This window comes from Canis lupus, chromosome 7 (assembly GCF_003254725.2).
Source record: "Canis lupus dingo isolate Sandy chromosome 7, ASM325472v2, whole genome shotgun sequence".
NCBI lineage: Eukaryota > Metazoa > Chordata > Mammalia > Carnivora > Canidae > Canis > Canis lupus.
The window spans coordinates 14,362,184-14,381,517 of NC_064249.1; the positions used below are offsets into that span (position 1 = coordinate 14,362,184).

The 19,334-nt window shown below is 43.2% G+C and overlaps 1 long non-coding RNA gene across 2 annotated transcripts in view; it reads left to right on the top strand.

The window, feature by feature from the left end:
* LOC125755401 (uncharacterized) overlaps nucleotides 1-16,671 on the top strand; it is a 35,746-nt gene extending 19,075 nt beyond the window's left edge. For both annotated transcript variants that reach the window (XR_007411864.1, XR_007411863.1), the window contains 3 exons: nucleotides 9,553-9,641; nucleotides 13,798-14,032; nucleotides 15,489-16,671. This is a non-coding gene — a long non-coding RNA (uncharacterized LOC125755401). The remainder of the gene's footprint in view (nucleotides 1-9,552; nucleotides 9,642-13,797; nucleotides 14,033-15,488) is intronic.
* The last annotated feature ends 2,663 nt before the right edge of the window (nucleotides 16,672-19,334 follow it).

The window sequence follows — 19,334 nt, forward strand, 5'->3', positions numbered from 1 at the left end:
GGCAGTTCTGTGGGTTAAGACAGTGCCTGCAGTAGGCTGGATCGTGGCACCCAAAGATATCAGATTCTAATTCCTGAAACTTACAAATATTATCTTATTTAAAAAAAGTCTCTTTGCAGGTATGATGAAGTTAAGAATCTTAAAATGGGGAGATTATCCTGGATATTTTGAGTGAGCCCTATGTAAATCACAAATATCCTTATAAAGGGGGCAGAGGGAGATTATGCAGACACAGAGGAGAAAGTGATGGGAAGATGGAGCAGAGAGACTTGAAGATGATAGCCTTGATGACCACAAGCCAAGGGATGCTGGCAGCCACCAGAAACCAGAAGAAGCAGGAACAGATTTTCTCTAGAGCCTCCACAGGGGACACAGCCCTGCCAATGCCTTGATTTTGGCCCCATGAAGCTGATTTCTGACTTCTGGCCTCTATAGCGGTGAGAGAATAAATGTGTGTTGTTTTAGGTTAATGGTGCTTTGATACAGCAGCCGCAGGAAACTAATACATTGCCTACCTGGAAAGGCAAGCTTTCCTTTTAAGCTGTCAAGTCAGCATTATGCTTTATGGATAACATCCCCTAGTTCAATATATAACTCACATGAATATATAACTCAATTGATCAACCAACTGGCCAACTACTATTAAGGAGGGGACCAGCCCCATACTAAATAAAATGACAATTATAAAGCAGGATGGGCAGCAGCATAGAGCACAGATGGGACTGGAGTTGAGTCAGCAGACAGCGCTGGCATCCCTTGTGGTTTTCTACCTACCAGTCACATGATAATCAGAGGAACTTGATAGAGACCATGAAGAGCTTATCTGGGAAAGGAGAGGGGGCTAGGGTAAAGAGGGTAGAATTCCTGGAAAGGATAGAATAGTTTGAAGATAGGACTATGCCAAGGATTTTGTGGAAACAAGTACACAGACAATCTTGGCTAGAGCCAAGGCTTGAAGCATGAAGGTTGTTCTCAAACCTTAGTGTGCTGAATTGCTGAATTATTGAGGGGCATTGTCTAGGAATCTCTACTTAATACAAACTCCCTGAGTTATTTTCATTTAGATGATTTGCTGATTACATTTTTAGAAACACTGAGTTCAAGTCATAGATAGAGATAGAAAGTTGAAAAAATTGGTTAGAGTTAGGCTTACTGACTTCTGAATTAGCAAAACTTTAAACATTATTTAACTATGCAGCATCTCTTTTATAGCTATGCCATATCTGAAATTCTTATTTCTATCAAAGTAATGTATATATATGAATCTAAGAGTTAAAGACACTGCAAGGATTAAAATGCAAATCATCAGTCCCCATTCTACCTCTTCCTGTCTCAGATTCCTGGAGGCAACTTCTTTCAACTCTTATGGCTATTTATTCTGGTGTTTAGCCTCCATATTTCCAAATGACATGTGCAGACTGCTCCTTCCTTATTTTTCAATTTGAGGCAATATCTATTGACTTTCCACTAAGATTATGATTAGCTTTTCCATCCATTTCCCTGACCCTTTCAACAGATCCAATTCTCTCCCTCCATCTTCTCCCAATTGCTATCTTACAATGTTTGGTTAAGTTAAAATCAGTGTGCTGATTTCTAGGCAAAATTATTTCTAGCCAAGCCATATGGTTGGTGATTATGACTGTATTTGCTTCATTACATAACTTAGATGTCTCTTGGAATAATAAACTGCTTAGTTTTAGTTTTCTAGGTACCTGTGGTAGAAACAGCCAGCGTGTGCCCTAGCATCCTTTCTCCCCTTGTTCTGGAGTAAGAGAGTTTGTAGGTGTACATTGAGCCATCCAACTACAGTTCCTAGCCTCCCTTGTAGCTGGGTATATTCACTGTGGCTAAGTTTTGCCAATAGGAAGTGAGCAGATATGGCAACACCTGGGTCATGCCCTTAAAGGTAGGAGTATACCTTCCTCTTTCTCTTTCCTCCATTCACTTGCAGAAATTCAGATGTGATGGCAGGAGCAAGATCAGCCAATTAAGACTCTTGGGTAGAGGTCACATGTCAAGGAATGAAGGACAATTGGAGATTGAAGATGATTACATTACCATAAGAAAGAAATAGGCTGTCATCTTATTTGAGTTTCTGCCCCACTGGGTCTCTTTGGGGCCTGTGTTAGTAGCTGCTATAATGTCTAGGGGCAGATTTTCCATGAAGCTAGTGGAGTTCAAGCTTCAAGGTTTCTTATTTGCATGGGTCTCTTTCAAATGCCCTGATAGAGACTCCAGACATTTTGTATTTGTGGTTTTCTATTCTTTTCATTAAAGAAGTCTCCTTACCTCCAATTATATAAGCTTCAGTCCCCTACCCCCCAAAGTGGATCCTATCTCTCTCTGTACTGAAAGTAGGAACTGCTAGCTCTCCACCAAAATCCATTCTCCCCCTTCTTTGGGTCTCAGTTTGGCTACCTTTCCCAGTCTATCTTCCTATTAAGTAGTGTCCTAGGAGTGGCAGTGATATGGAGCCAGGCTGTCTCCAGGCCTGGCTCATAAAAACATCCTCCAGTCTCCTCCATGCTCCTTTCACCCCTTATTCTGGCTAACTGGGAAGGTGACAATGAGGGTGTCCTTTGGAGGCATGTCTTGAAGATGGCAGAGCATCCATTAACCAGGCCACTGATGAATGCATGGCAAGAACTATTCAACCAACTTCAATGCCTGACCAGGACTGTTACACCAAAAATAAATAAGCTTTTCTTTAAATCACTGAGTTTTTGGAGACATGTTTATTTTTATAGATCAGCTTACCCTAATATACTACCTATCATTAATCAATTCTCACCCTACAAACCTCTAAATCTTATTGCAGTACAGTGAATCATATTGTGAAATCTATCATTCCATCTAATTATTTCTTTTGGAAAGTTTTCTAGAGATTGCTGAATATCTTCTCTAATCAGCTTTCTTGCTAGTTCTACTGTGTAGCTATTAACATTTATCATCATTTTAGGGAATTCCCTTTGCTTCCTTCTTGTGTTGGAGCCTATTTTCTGGATCCCATGTCTTTTTTTTTTTCTTATTTATTCTTTCTTTTTGGTGTGACATATCTTCTAGTAGCTTCATAAGAAAGAATGCATGAGGGATAAAATTGCAGAAGTTTTGAATGCCTGATTTGTATTCTTGTTTTATATCTAGTGTTTCTTCTTGATTTATAGTTTGGTTGAGTATAGCATTCTAAGTTGGATAGTTTTACTTTCCAGATTTTTAAGGCATTGCTCTATTATATTCTCAAGTTGTTGCATACAAGTTCAGTACCACTCTTACTTCTTTTTTTAGTATGTGATCTAATTTTCCCTCTGAAAGATTTCAGAATACTGTCTTTGTCTCCAATGTTCTTATGTTTAAATGATATGCCTTGATTTGGGTTATTTTTCATACCCTCAGATAAGCATGCAGTGGGCTATTTTAAGTTAGAAATTTAAGCCTTTCAGTTCAGGGAAAGTTTTGTTTTGATAATTTTTTCCCTGTTCTCTCTTTCTGGAAGTTCCTATTATTCAGATTTTTGCCCTTTTGGAATGATCTGATTTTTTCTGGAAGATTTTCTCAACATTAACTTCTAGCATTTCTGCTGAAATTTTTACTCCTTGATTGTATTTTAATTTCCAAAAATTCTTTCTTTTTCCTAGATCAATAAGTCAATCTTACTCCCCCCCCACTGTTATAATCTTGTTTCATGAATGCAATATCTTTATCTCCCTGAGGACACAATTATAGCTTTTAAAAAAATGTTTTCTTCTGCTTCTTTCAGCGTCTCTTTTAACTCTGAATACCTTTTTAAATTCTTGTTTGTTTTGGATTTTCTCTGCCATGTTTAAGGATTTATTCAAATGTCTTGCAATTTTTGGCTAACTTTTCATATATAGGAGAGAGGTACTAAATCTTTTTGGAACTTCTCAGAGATTTGTTGATTAGTAGGCCTCCCTATTGCCAATTTCCTTACAGACCCCCAGATATCAGTATCTCTAGGACTTTACCATGACTCAGTTTCCTGATAAAGAAAACATATTATCTCTTGCCTTGTAAATCCATAAGACTGGCTGCTTAGAAGGGAGAGGGGCCTGTGGTGGACATGGACCTCCATCTTCAAAGAAGGCCTTGTTGGATCAGCTTCTGGGAGTGTGGTTAGTAGGTATTCTTCAGCTGTCATTTCCTTCATGAATAGTCCCAACTGCAGAGAGCCTTTCCAGATTGTCTTTTCAGGAGTGGACCATATCTAATAATTGATCAGTTATTACATTGATTAAATTGATCAATTATTTAAAAATGCTGGGGCTTGGCTTTTTTTTCCTCCACTGTGGGATAACTTTGTTGGACCTTTTCAGCCTTAGAGCTCCCTGTGGAGTTGACTGAGACTGTCAAGCTATTTTTCCCTCTGCCCCATCCCTTTCCCTTCCATTGGTAGGAGTAGTAATCCCTAATAATGTTCCTAAACAGTAAACTCTTTCTTACACAGTCTGCTTTCTTGATGACCCAACTTGCAATAGCTTCTTTAGGAGCATTCCATAAAAGCATGTACTAAGAGGGAATTTTGGAGCTGTATCATTCACCTCCTATTTGACAATGAGGATCCCATCATTGGTTTTAGGTAGGCACAGAGGGTCCCTAGTGCAACCAGTGGTTAACTTTCATCAGCGGTGAATTGGATGGTGTACCAGTAGAAGAAAATGTACTAGCTGGTGCTATACATCAGGTGTTTGAAAAATATGAGGGAAATAATGTTATAAACACAATTGGATTGTGTATTAGTTTTTTACTGCTGCTGTTACAAATTATCCCAATCTTGGTGGCTTATACAATTCAAATTTATTATCTTATAATTCTATGGGTCAGAAGTGAGACACAGGTCTCAACTGACCTATGTATAAGTTGGTAGGACTGCATTTCCTTCTGAAGGCTCTAGGGAAATATCTGCTTCCTTGCTTTGTTTGTTTGTTTTGTTTTGCTTCCTTGCTTTTTATAGCTCTTAGTAATTGACTATATTCCTTGCCTCATAGTTTCTTCAGTGTACCTCTAGAGTCAGTAATGGTACATGGAGTCCTTCTCATTCTGCCATCTCTAGTTTTCTGCAGCTTGAAAAGATTCTCTGCTTTTAAGGACTCAGATTAGGTTCACCTAGGTAATCCAGGATAACCCTAGATGGCTTTAGGGGAGCCATCTCAAGGTCCTTAATCTTATTCACATTTGTAAAGTCCTTTTTGCCATGTAAGGTCACATATTCGCGAGTTCTGAGGATTAGGACATAGAAATCTTTGAGGGGGGTGGACATTGTTGTGCTTCCACAGATGGCTATTGGTAAGCTCTGTGAAGTGTTAGAAAAAGAAAACAAGAGACCAAGAACAGTTAACATCCAATTCAAACCATGTGAAAGCCTCCTTGTTTCATATAAAGAAGCTTTCATCCTACAGAGGAAGCACAGAGAAAGTGGAGGCTAAGGCCCAGTACTTAATGGTCAGAGTGTCTGATCTCCAAAGAAGGCTAAATTCCCAAACGTAGCAGATCCACTTTGCCAAGGTCAGGACCCTGGCTTGGAAAGGATAGGACCCTGAAATATGGATATCTGGGTCAATATCCCCCAACTCAACTTCGTAGATTTCTTTGAACTCTCTGAGCCTGTGGAATATGGCCACCATCCCTGTTAAAAGCTAGCACTCCCATCCTTGCTTGAAGACGATACAAAGGCCTCTTCCCTGCAGGACAGAATGTGTTCCTTCTCCCTCAGGATCTGTCCCTGCTTCCTCCTAGCCATTGGGCCTATAACTAGAGTTAAGTCACAAAACAACCCAGTCAGGGACATGCTAACTTGAAAGGGAGAGGAAAGGGACTATCTCCCAAATCAAGCCAGCATGTACTGGAAGGAGTCAGAGGAGTACACTAGACTAGATTCTGAGAGTGCTTAATTAGGAATGCCAGAATGTAAGATTGAATAGGGAAAAACACTGATTTGGAAATGCTCATAGGACATATAATTTAATCAGATGGTATAAACTTCTGCTGTAATGGCTTTTAGAAGCATACAAAACTGATGGCCTACCTTCATGAGGTCAAAATGCCAGCATTGTCATCATAAATGGTAGAGAAGGAATTTAAAGACTCAGGTATGCAGACATGCTGAATGTATATACCAAGCGAGGCTGGAAAACCAATTAGATAAAGATATACCATTTAAAGAATGCAGAGACAGAGAGGAAACAACATCACTGTTTGATTCTATGATTCACTTCTATGGGCCAGAGCTAGTGGTAGGAGACACCATTACAGAACTAGGCTCATTGATGGCAGAGGAAATAGGACTCCAGCACAGCAGAGGTCAAAAGCAGTCCGTAACCTTCAGAAGCTATTTATGGATGCAATAATTGTAATGTCATTATTGTGGATACAATTATTATAGTGAGCAGCAAGTTCAGAGTGATAGCCAAGGAGACCTGACCCTCAAAGAGTTGTGGAGGTGGTTAATGGAGCACTGTATCTGTAGGAGCAAAATATATGAGCAGCAAACAAGGATACTACTCAACCTGTGTCAGCCAAAGAAACTAAGGATAAATGATCTGGATAGTTATCCCACAAAAAATAAGAGTTCCTTACTTGGTTCTTAGATCTGAGCTAGTTTTCAGACACAGGACCCATTGATTGAAGGAGAGGCCATGTTCCCAGGAAGAAGGATCCTGTAACACCTCCACAAGTATTTGTAGTAATGATTTTACTACTCCTTTTCTCCAAAAAGATCTATAATGATTTACTCTCATAGGTATACCCTGAGGAAAGGAAAATACCCAAATATTTTATGGATAGTTAAACATAGAGTTTGAGTTGACACTGATACTCAGATACCTGAAATATCACCAAGGTCCCCTGGTTAAGGTAGGCATAAAAAGACCACCTAGTAAATCAAGTTCTGGCCAAGGTCCAGATCTCAGTGCTTCTGCTGAGTCTTAGGGACCAACCTGTGGTCATTTTTCCAGTCCCAAAATGTCTAATTGCGATGGATATAGTTCATTGTAAGGTGGAAATGATACATCAGATAGAATATGACTAGAACTAGATGACACATGCAAGCTGCATAAACAGGTAGTTCAGATCTCACATTATCTACCATAATTTCAACAGGATCCCTCTCTTGGCTCACACTTATAGCCCTATGGGAGAATCCTTTATGACTAGCTGACAGAGAAGGAAAAGCTCAATGTTTGATTATAGATGTGTGAGTTTAGTGTGAACTTAAGCCAAATATGTGCAGTAGCTGTACTACAGCCTCCCTCAGGGATAGCCTGGAAAGACAGAAGTGAGGGAAAACCTCCCAACGGATGGAGCTCCAAGTATTACATTTGACCATCCATTCTGTGTGGAAAGAGAGGTAGCTCCAGGATATATATGGATTTACAGGTAGTGATGAATAATCTGACCAACTGATCAGTGACCTAAAAGGATAAAGACTGGAATCCTGGGAATAAGGATATCTGGGGTAGAGGCATATTGATGGGTATGTGGGAACACGTAAAAACTATAAATATCTTTGTGTCATATGTTAACACCCATTAGAGTGCATCTATTGGGAGAGACACCAAACAAGTAGATAAAATGACCCAGACAGTTGATATTAGTTCAGCTCTTGTCATGAGCCACTACACTGCTGGTATGATGAGAGTAAGAAGAAGTGGCTGTGGTGGCAGATACTGAGCTGGGCTTCCATTTGCCAAGGTTAATCTAACTGCTACTGCTACCAAATGTCCAACTTTACAGCAAGAGAAACCAGTGATTGTTCTTAACTTGGTACCATTCTTCCAAGTAGCAAGTTGACTACATTGAGTCTCTTTTACCCTGGAAAGACCAGCAATTTGTTCTGACGTGAATAGATACTCATTCCAAGCATACGTTTGCTTTTCCTGCCAATGCCACTATCTGAGGATGTACCCAAATCTCACATAAAGTTACATCAGATCAGGATATTCACTTTACAGAAAGGGAGATACAGGAGTATATCCATCATCATGGAATATATTGGTCATATCACATCCTGAACAAGCTAGAAGCCAATGGGATGGTAGAGCTTTGGGGTGGCCTACTGAAGAAACAGCTGAAGCTCCAGCTTAGAGGTGGTATTTTTGTTTTTGTTTTAAAGATTTTATATATTCATGAGAAAGACCCAGAGAGTGGCAGAGACATAGGCAGAGGGAGAAGCAGGCTTCCTGAGAGGAACCTGATGCGGGACTCGATCCTGGGTCCCAGGATCACGCCCTGAGCCAAAAGCAGATGTTCAACCACTGAGCCACCCAGGTGTCCCTCAGAGGTGATATTTTTGAATATGAGGTATCGTACTCTAGGATACAACATACACCTAGAATCAAAGACCTTTATGGTGCTATATCTCAAATTAGAAGAATTCACGGGTCCAGGGACCAAGAAGGATGCAGGAATGGCCCTGCTTATGCTCACTCACAATGGTCCACATAAAAATGTGTGCCTTCTGTGCATACAATTCTGGGTTTTGCAAGGCTATAGGTCTCCTTCTCCAAGTGGGAGCACTTCCACCAGGGGACTCAGCAAGAAATGCCTTGAATCACAACTTCAGCTGCCACTTGGCACTTCAGGCTTTTCATGTCCAGGGATCAGCAGGTAATAAGTCACCATCTTGACAGGGATTATTGACCCTGATCATTTGGGGAGGTAGAGCTGCTATTACACAATGGAGACAGGGAGCAGCGATGCCTTGGGCATCTTTAGTATTCCCTTCCTTAACTGTGATGGTAAATGGACAAGTACAGCAACCCTAAGAGTAAGGTTATAAGGCCAGATCCTCAGATCCGAGGGTCCAAGTTATGCCAGTAGCATGAAACCAGCAAAGGTGCTAACTGAAGATGAAGGAACATCTCAACATCCACAACAGACAGTGGTGGAAGGAGACAATGAATGCATAGAGGTTGAGGTCCTGAAAGCAGCTGCAGCAGTGGAGCTGTAATTTGTTCCATTAATTTTCCTTCTGAAGTGTAATTTGGCTCATTAGCCTTCCTTTTGTAAGTCTCCCTCAGGAAGAGAAGCCCATGAGAACTGTGGCAAATATAGCAGCACTTTCCAACAATGTACTTCCCTGAAGTGCTCCCTGCATTCTGGTGACATGTGTGGGGATCTCAAAATGAGTTAAAACAGAGAGAGCTTTATCATTTCATTATCTTAGATACAGCTACTTCTTAGAATTTCATGTAACATGTAGAGGGCATGTACTTCTTGTTAATGCTATCCGTGATGGTCATTTTTATGTGTCACCTTGACTAGGCTAAGGGAGGCCCAGAGAGCTGGGTATGTCTGGAGGGTGTTTCTGGAAGAGATTAGTTCTTGAATCCATAGACCAAGTAAAGCAGATTGCTCTCACCCATGTGGGTGGGTATCCTCGAATCTTTTGAGGACCTGAGTAGAACAAAAAGGTGGAGGAAGGGTAAATTTGCTCTCTGCTCCAGCATCCATCTTCTCTTGCCCTCAGGCAGCAGTGCTTCCGGTTCTTGGGCCTTTGGACTCAGAATGGAACTTACATCATTGTCTCCTCTGTCTCAGCCTTTAGGTTTGGATGTGAACTGCCCTGTGGCTTTCCTGGGCTTCCAGCCTCCAGACAGCAGATCGTGGGATTTCTCACCTCCACAATGGTGTGAGCCAATTCCTTATAATAAATACTTCTTGCTCTCTCTCTCTCTCTCTCTCTCTCTCTCGCTCTCTCCTATTGGTTCTGCTTCTCTGGAGAATGCTGACTAATACATTATCCATCCCCCATTTCAATTTCAACTCCTACCCCTTCCACTCAGACATACAAAGAGCTCAACCAGTTTCAAACAATCAACCAGTCAATAGGTATTTCATGAACAACTTTGCTCAGTTCTGTACCTTGCTTTAAGGAACATACTACAACAGTGTACTTCCACCCTGACCCTCACCACTAGATTGCAACTTCCACAGGATGATGGACTGTGCCTAGCACCCCTGGTCATGAGATCAAGGGCTGGTACTTTCTAGGTGCTGTATACATTATTTATTAAATAAATGAAGGGCATTTATTTTTAAATAAATAAATGGCCTTCAAGAAGTCCACTGCTTAGTGCAGGGTGGGGCTGGGGGAAGACAGGAGGCTTAAATCTGGGAAGCAATGATTAAGCCCCATAAAAACTTCTGGGTATAATTAGCTGCAAAATGAGCACTGTGACACAGACAATTGCTATTTTATGAGGTTGGAGGTATATGAGGCTGGAGAAGGAAAGACTTCATAAAGAAAATGGGACTTCTTCTAGGCCTTGAAAAGTACATAATTTCCACACAACAGAACATTTGGGACTCAAGGAGACTCATTCATTCATTCAACAAAGAAGTACCGGGTATTTACTTGGTGCTTGGGATGTTGCAGTGAACAGAAGAAATAAAAACAATCACTGTCCTTGGGGAGCTTCCATTCTTGTGGCAAGAGACAATAAATGAGTGAACTTGTGGTACATTAGCAAGTGCAGGGAGCTTTGGGGAAGAGTAAAGCAAAGAAGAATGCTGCAGAGGGTCAGCAGGGTGGAGTGGGTGCAAGGACCAACTTCCAGGAACTGAGATAGGGAGCCATGCAGATCTTTGGTGAAGAGCATGCAGGCAGAAGGAACAGCAGGTTCAAGAGCTCTGAGTGTATGCCTGGTCTATGTGGCTGGCTCAGAGTGGGTTCAAACTTTTAGTCTGAGTGAGAGGGGGAGCATGGAGGGTATATTAGTTTTCTCTGCTGTGTAACAAATCACCACAAACTTAGTGGGTTAAAACAGCATCCATTTATTATCTCATCATTTCCAAGGGTCATGATTCTGGCATGTTTTCAGCAAGTCCTTCACCCAGGGTCTCAGTAGGTTGAGTCAAGTTACCAGTGGGAGTTGCAGTCTCATCTGAGCTTTGGGATTCCTTTCCAAGGTCACTGACTGTTGGCAGAATTCAGTTCCTTGTTGTAGTAGGACTGAGATCCCCACTTTCTTTTTTTATAAAAAATTTATTTATTTATTCATGAGAGACAGAGAGGCAGAGACAGAGGGAGAAGCAGGCTCCATGCAGGGAGCCCAACGTGGGACTTGATCCCAGGACCATGGGATCACACCCTGGGCTGAAGGCAGATGCTTAATCACTGAGCCACCCAGGCATCCCGGATCCCCACTTTCTTGACACCTATTAGCTTTGAGCCATTCTTAGCTCCCAGAGGCCACTTGCAACCACTTTCCTACCACGTTGCCCTCATTACAGTATAGCTACTTTTGAGGGCATCTCTGCTGTTTGACTCCTCTCTGACTTCTAGACCTTCTTTTAAAGGTTGCTCACCTGACTAAACCAGGCCCACCCACACCAGGGGGAGGAATCTTGGGGACCGTCTTAGAATTCTGCCTCCCCCAGAAGGCTTGAGCAGAAGAAAGGCATGGTCTGACTTACATTTAAGCAATATTGCACTGGTGCTGCATTGAGAATAGACTGGGGCGAGCATAAATAGAAACAAGGTGACTGGTCAGCAGGCCATAATCAGGTACTGGAATGCAGAGGGCTGAGAGTGTGTTGAGGCTGTTGTATGGGCAGGGAATGTCTGGAAGCCTGGCAGGGGAATCTACACTATATCTTGGTGGTAGAAGGTGCTCTGGTAGCATTCTGAACAGGGCAGAAGAGTAACTTTAGATTCACCCATGGGTCATTGCTCAGACGCTCCTTTGCCTAATCCTGTAAAAGGATCTGCCTGTGGTAAAAGCACACCGGTCACCAACAGGCAAGAGGTGAAGTAGAGGTGAGTCAGGGTGCCTGGGTTTGCTGAGGATACTGCAGTCAGGTGTGGCAGGTCCCACACCTGAGATCCCTCAGAAATCTTCAATCTGACTCAGGCCAGAATCTCCATTCCCCTCTTATGTTAGGACCTCCCATTACCCTTTCTTTCCTCTTGTCAAGGAAAATGTGGCATAGGATCCCACAAGATGGGAGGCAGAAGCAGTCTGAAAAGCATGGCAGGGATGTGCCTGTGAAAATCTTCTAGTCTGAGACTTGTCACTTTTCCATAAGGGAGAAAGAAAGAGAATGAGGCAGCATGTTTGAAACAAGATTGGTGAGGGCTAATGTGGAACTCGATGTGAAAATATCTAGCCTAGAGCCTGGCACAGAGCAGGCCCTCAATCCAGTGATGTTTACTGAGGGCTTGCTCTGAGGGCCAGGTGACTAACATTGCATTCTTGCCTCAAGGAGTTCAGTTTTGTTGAACACAAGTTTCCAAATGGCCTGTGTGCAGCAAACAAACACGTGTGTGTGTGTGTGCATGTGTGTGTGTGTGTGTATGTGGCTTCTGAAGTCGGGCTGTCTGGGTTGAGATCCCGACTCTAGCACTTAATTGCATGATGTTATGCAAATCATTGACCCTTTTGTGCCTTGCCCCCTTTTGTAAATGGGTTATAATAATAGTGCCTGCCTCAGAGAATTGGGATAAGGGTTGCATTAATGATATGAATTAACATTTGTAAAGTGTTTAGAACAGCACCTGGAATATAGGTATGTTACAGAAGTGCTTGATACATAAAACATGTGAACCTTGAAATCTCAAATGATGTCTCCTCATCTTGGGAAATTCTTTCTCATTCTTGGAACTGCCTTGCACTGGGAGTGAATGGAGTTGAAGGGCTTCCACCTTTTGTATGAACGAAGGAGAAAGTGTTCCCAGGCAAGCCTTCCTGAGAGGATATTAGTGGTTACCTCAGCTAGGCCCAGAGCCGGGCTGCCTGGTGGGCCAGCTGTCATCTCCAAACTCCACCCCAGACCACTAAAGCCCAGTTTCTGGGGACAGGAACTGGGAATGAGCTTTTAAAATGTCCTTGGGGGATTTTGTTTTTTTATTTTTATTTTTTTAAAAGATTTATTTATTTGAGAGAGAGCCCATGAGTGCAAGTGAGGGGAGGGACAGAGGGAGAGAATCCCAGACTCCCTGCTAAGCAGGGAACCCTCGTTGGGGGGCTCAATCTCACAATCCATGAGATCATGACCTGAACTGAAACCAAGAGTTGGAGGATTAATTGACAGCCCTGTGGGTGCCCGAAATGTCCTTGGGAGATTTTAATATCTAACAAGCTATCTTACTGATAGTATTGATTTGTCTTTTCTGCTTGTGTCTAATTTCACTTTTGTCTGTGGAGAGTGAGTGTGCGTATGTGTGTGAGGCAATCCTTTGTCATCCACCTGCTCTGACAGAGTTTTGGTAACAACTGGTTTGGATATGGGCTTTGGTACCAAAGCTCATTCCATTGTCAGGTTGGTGACTAAAGCTCATTATTTATTTCTGTGCTGTTGTTAGGACGTATAGAGCTTTCTTGTTCTCTCATTTTCTCTCTCTCTTTCTCAAATGTAGGAATGATCACCCTTTCTGACCATTTCCTACATCCCTTTCTGAGGCAGGTAGAAGTATTTAACGGGCCAGCAGTGCTGATAATAACTGTTCTGGGAGGTCAGAGAGGGTAGTAGAAAGACGAGGCCTGAGCCTGGTTTGAGGAGAGCAGGAGAGCTCCTGAGAAATGGAGGAAGAAAAACCCCCACCCCTCACCCTCCAGAGTGCCCCAGCCTCCTGGCTCTGCTAAGGGGATAGTCAAGTTGCATAATTGAGAAGTGCACCTTTAGTGGGCTATTAATTTCCACCCCCACACTCCTCAGAACCAGGATGGATAGCTCAGAACAGAGCTGTCTTTCTGACCCTCCCTGATTGTTTTGTTATGGTTAATGGGCCTATTTCCAGTTATGTAACCTCTTCATGTTGGAGGAAATCTCATTATTCCACAGTGTGTTGCACATCAGGCCCAGGTTCACACAAGCTACATGAGAGGAGCTGGGAACATGCTATTTCTCATCATTTCCACTCAGCAAGAGAGCTGGAGAAAGGACTCACCCAAGCCAATTATGATGGGGTCCTTGGGTGCTGTTATGTAATCTTCCGGAGACAGTGGCGTGGAGTAGGCCTCACATTCCAGCAGATACACTGGCTGAGACAGTATCTTTTCCTTACTCCAACTCTTGGGTAAGTAAGTTCTCTTTCAAACCCAGAGGATGTTCGAGGGGTATTTATTTGTATATGGTCGGATGGGGCAGGAGCACCTCTAAATTGACTTGAGATTTTCTTGCACATAAACAAAATAAGAAAATGAACAAAAACAAAGTGAGACCTTCCTTCCAGGCCTGGTAATTGCTGTGTTTTAGATCCTAAATGAGCTCTAAGCCAGGCTACTCAGGTCACTAACACAACAACCCTTGAATCCAAGTATGAACACCCTGCCTCCCAGGAACAGGTACACAGCTCCAGTGAATAGCAGAAGCATCGGTAAGATGTCTAGGCTTGGAATCCTCTGAGGCAATTAGGGTGGCAGGATGGCACAGTCGGGACAGAGGGAAGGGCTTTAGGGTCAGCAGAACTGGTTTGATTCTACTCTACCGCTTACCAGTTGTGTGATCTTGGACAAGTCACTTTATCAATCAGGACCCAGTTAGGAAAACAGAAACCATGTTTAGTCTTTCAACAGATCATATTTAATGATCCAGACAATGGAAGAGCTAAAGAGACAAAGGGTGTGTGTGTGGGGAGCTTGGGGAATTACACAGCAGGAAGCTGCTGCCCCCGGGACACAAGGAGGAGGGTGTCCCCAGGGAGTTGGGACCATGGAAGGAGGGCAAGTCAAGGGGGAGCTAGAGTAATGGGGGAGACAAAGAACAGCTGGAGATGCCACTCATAGCAGAGAGAGAAAAGGAGAAATACCGGGCTTTCTCCCTTCCTCATACCCTCGAGTCTTGCATGAGTGCCCCCATGGGCTGAGCCCAGTAGAGGGCAAAGGAGCCTGGGAAATGAGTCTTCTCTAATAAGGAACAAAGCAGAGAAGGGGCAGGGAGTGGATCTAAGAATAGGTACATGCCTTGCACAGCCACTAATGTCTCTAAATAAGTTGCATCGAATGATTAATCACTAACTACTGCCATCCCTGGGGCTCAGGCATGGAGCAAGACTGGCTGATGGACACTCTCAGTTGTCTGGGAGGGGAACGTACTTCCTGGGCATTCAGCACCTCTGCCCTCTGACTGTCCGTTTAGCCCCAGGTGGCTGGGGGTGAGCTCAGCTTCCAATTGAAGACTGTGTTCCCTGAGGGAAGCCTTGATCCAAGTGCACTCTCTTAGTTTGGGTTCTTCCCAAACCAACCTTGGGACAGAATCCTGGGTGCAAGTAGTTTATTTGCCCAGTGATCCCAGAAAATAGGAGTGAGGGCATGGGGAAGGGAGACAAGGAAGGGAGAAAAGCCAATAAAGGGTGAATTAATGAGCAGATTACTGTGGGCAACTGGATTTGGTCCTGCTGGCGACCCTCTGAGAAATTGTGTGGAATACACTTAAGTATCATCCTAACAGGCAACAGGGAGGTTGGGACTTTACTCCTGTCCCTCACTGGCAGACAGTTTTCATCTAGAGAGTAACTTTTCTTTGACTTCTAGATTGTCTGGGGCGGAACAAGCTCCCTCAATGCTGAAGAAAAGCCTTTGACAGAGAAGAAGCTTAACAGCATGCTGGGACCTGCCTGCTACACCTGTGGGGGAATACAGGTGGGCCAAGGGAAGCATTGCCATGATCAGCGTGTGGACCCAAAAGGAAGTAAAAAAAAAAAATCCCTACAGTGTGTTATTAGGTAGTAAGAGGAGTCATTGTCATCTTTGCCTACTGGCTCCGGGACCTGGGTTATCTGACTCTGGGGACATAACACTGTACATTGGCCATTTCATCCTATAGGATAGCATCCCAACCATACAGGGGGCAGGACCCCAGCAAGTGTCATGGAAAAGGCACTGCCCTACTGAAGCTGTGGTCATAGATGAATGCAGCCATGCAGAAACCTTGGCAAAGTAAGGAGGAAGTAAAGGGTCAGGGGGCATAGAAGGAAATACTCTGACTTCTCTCCTCCATATAGTCCCTCTCCAGTCTCCTACTGGGGTGCCTCTCATTGGCTGGGCTCAACTGGAAGCAGACAGAAAGGTTGCCTGGAAAATGCAGTCCACAGGGGTCCATCTTCTGAAGAACAGCACAAGGCAAAAGAGCCAGGATGAGGCAAAGAGGTGGCAATGAGGACACAGTCTGATTGATTGCTTCCAGAATGCCTCTCTTTCCATCCCTTCCCACAGTCATCATCTTTGTTCCAGCCTTGTTATTCCACCCGTGAACTATTGGGACAACCTCCTAACACATCTTCCTATCTCTAGGAAGGAAGATATATGCGAGACAGCGTCCTCCCGCTCCTGTTTCAGAGAACTCCAGTATTTCTCATTCTCATTATTGAACATGACCAGGTGAAAGGTAATTTAGGTGATAAAAAGATGATTCCAAGACTTGACATCTGATTTCTAATAAGGAGGATGGATATATATACAATGGAATATTACTCAGCCATTAGAAACAACGAATACCCACCATTTGCTTTGACGTGGATGGAACTGGAGGGGTATTATGCTGAATGAAGGAAGTCAGTTGGAGAAGGACAATCATCATATGGTTTCACTCACATGGGGAATATAAAAAATGCTGAAAGGGATTATAGGTGAAAGGAGAGAAAATGAGTGGGAAAAATTAGAGAGGGTGACAAAACATGAGAGACTCCTAACTCTGGGAAATGAACAAGTAGTGGAAGGTGAGGTGGGCGGGGGGTTGGGGTGACTGGGTGATGGGCACTTGACGGGATGAGCACTGCATGTTATACTATATGTTGGCAAATCGAACTCCAATAAAAATATATAAAAGAAGCTAGAAATGGATAATTTCAGCATAAAAGAGGTGTGATTAAAAAGATGTGTAAATTTGACTCTTTAATGTCTTAGCATCATAGTTGACGCTCTTTTCAATGCAAAATTTCCTCCCAGACTTGTTTTCTAAGACCTGTGTTCTACTGCATTCTCCCATATGCCTAGGGTCCCAGCCCTGCTGATTGCCTCACATCCTTTGACTTCACATACCACCCATGCTGAAAATTCTAGGTCTTTGCTCCTGCTGTACCTCCAGCCCAGAAAGCCCCTCCCCAGCTGGCTTTGGCAGATATTCTGATCAGCTGCTCACGGTTAGTTGAATCAGAACACCAGACTTGTAAGACCTCATACTCAGAGTGTGGTACTTAGACTGGTAGCACAGCAGCACCTGGGAGCTGCTCGTAACACTTGGGGGCATCTGGGTGGCTCAGTTGGCTAAGCATTTGCCTTCAGCTCAGGTCATGATCTCAGGGTTCTAGGATCAAGCCCCACATTGGGCTTCCTGCTCACTAAGGAGCCTTCTTCTCCTTATCCTCCCTGCTTGTGCTCTCTCTCTCTCAAATAAATGAATAACGTATTTAAAAGAAAGTAACTCTCAGGCTCACTGTACCTAGAATCAGAACCTTGCATCTGGACCAGATCTCCAGGTCTTGAAAGTGCTTGTCTGAGCACTTTCGATATTGTCTGAGCAACCTAAGTGGGGTTTGTAGCTTGAACAAGGCAGCTTGGCTCCTTGCCTGGTCTTCCTAGAATAAAGGTTGGGGGCTCAGTTATTAGTTAGTTGTAAGCCACTTGTGTTCTTACTTTGAAGTTATGAGGGGGCTAACAAACTGATTAAGAAAATAAGCTTTTGCTTGATACAGTCATTGGTTCAAATCTCAACTCTCTTATTAGCTGGGGGCTTTATTAAAGGCAGTTAACCTCTCTCAGCCTCAATTTTCCAAAGTATAATGTGTTAATGGTATCACACCATAGGTGTAAGAATCAAATTAAATCAGATGTGTACAATGTTTAATAAATATTAACTGCATTTGTTATTTTGGAACCTATGGAACAGTCACTGGGCAAGAAGCCCTTGTGTGGCAAGGACTTGGCCATTTAACTAGTGGTGGGAGGGGCAGTGATATAACAGGAGCCTGAGGGCCTAAGAATGGCAAATCAGAGAAAACCAAGGTATATCCAATAAGAGTTTAGTCTACCTGGCTGAATGGATGCTCTCACAACAGAACAACGTCTGCTGGCACTATCTGGAAGGTAAGAGGTATCCTGGTGGGCTCCATGGGGGTACGGTTATGAGGATTGATGAGTCCTCCCCTTAAAGTATAAAGTGAGCTGTATCTGATCAGACAGGAATAAAAGGGAGATAGGCCACTATCCTCCTGGGTGGCTCATCTCAAATAACTGTTACCATCTCGTATCTTACTAGTACTCTACTACTTACAAATCACTCACATTTCCATCATCTCTTTTAATTTGGAATGTGACAGGGTTTAGTATGCTGTTCAAGTCTCTCATGACTGCCCACTTCTGCTGATTCACACAGGAAAAATAATCCAGTCCAGGGTAAAAAACAAAGCCTCGAGTATGCCTCCCCAGACTCCGACATTTGAGTACGAAATAGAAGGACTTTGGGGACTCATGAGGCATTTTCATTCCTCGTTTCTGTTGAAGGTTGTAAGTATGGAATAAAAGGGAAGCCATGGGACAGGAACAGAGCTGACTTTGTGGAGGGTTTTCAACGTGTGGACTTAATACACCAGAGTGCTGGATTGCTGGCATGGATGGAGTGACATCTCAGGAAGTGTGGGTTGTGGCCTGAATGTTTGCCCAAACCATCTCGAGGTCTTTATTTTTTTAATTTTGTCAAGATTTTATTTATTTATTCATGAGAGACACACAGAGGGAGGCAGAGACACAGGCAGAGGGAGAAGCAGGCTCCCTGTGGGGAGCCTGATGTGGGACTCAATCCCAGGATCCCGGGATCATGCCCTGAGCTGAAGGCAGACACCCAACCACTGAGCCACCCAGGCGCCCCTTGAAGACTTTAAGGGGGCATTTGCGACTGTGGAGAAAAATACGCAGAGAAAAATGGAAAGCATGATATGATCAATGCCACATGGAGCAACATTGCATTTTCAAATGGAAACAAGAAGTAAGGCACTGGGAACATCATAGACTCTAGACCCAACTGCACAGGGTCTGCAGGGCCACAGACAAACTGTGCTTGCATGGTAATGTAAGAAGGAAAACATGTATGCAGGTGGATTTTTCCTCATCTTGTAGGTTTATGTCAGACTGAGGTCTGTCACTATTACTGAGGGGATTCAGCCCCATGGGTTGGCTGTATGTCCTGTTCCAAAGAGGCAGTAGGTTAAGTCTTGGCCTCAGGAGTTCAAATCCTGGCTCTATCACTTACTGTCTATGTGGCCTTGGACCACTTTTCTAGATTTTAATTAATTAGTTAATTAATTAATTATTTTTTTAGTGATAGCTTTCTCATCTGTGAAGCCAGAGTAATAATCAAGTCTATCTCATAAGATTCAGAAGATT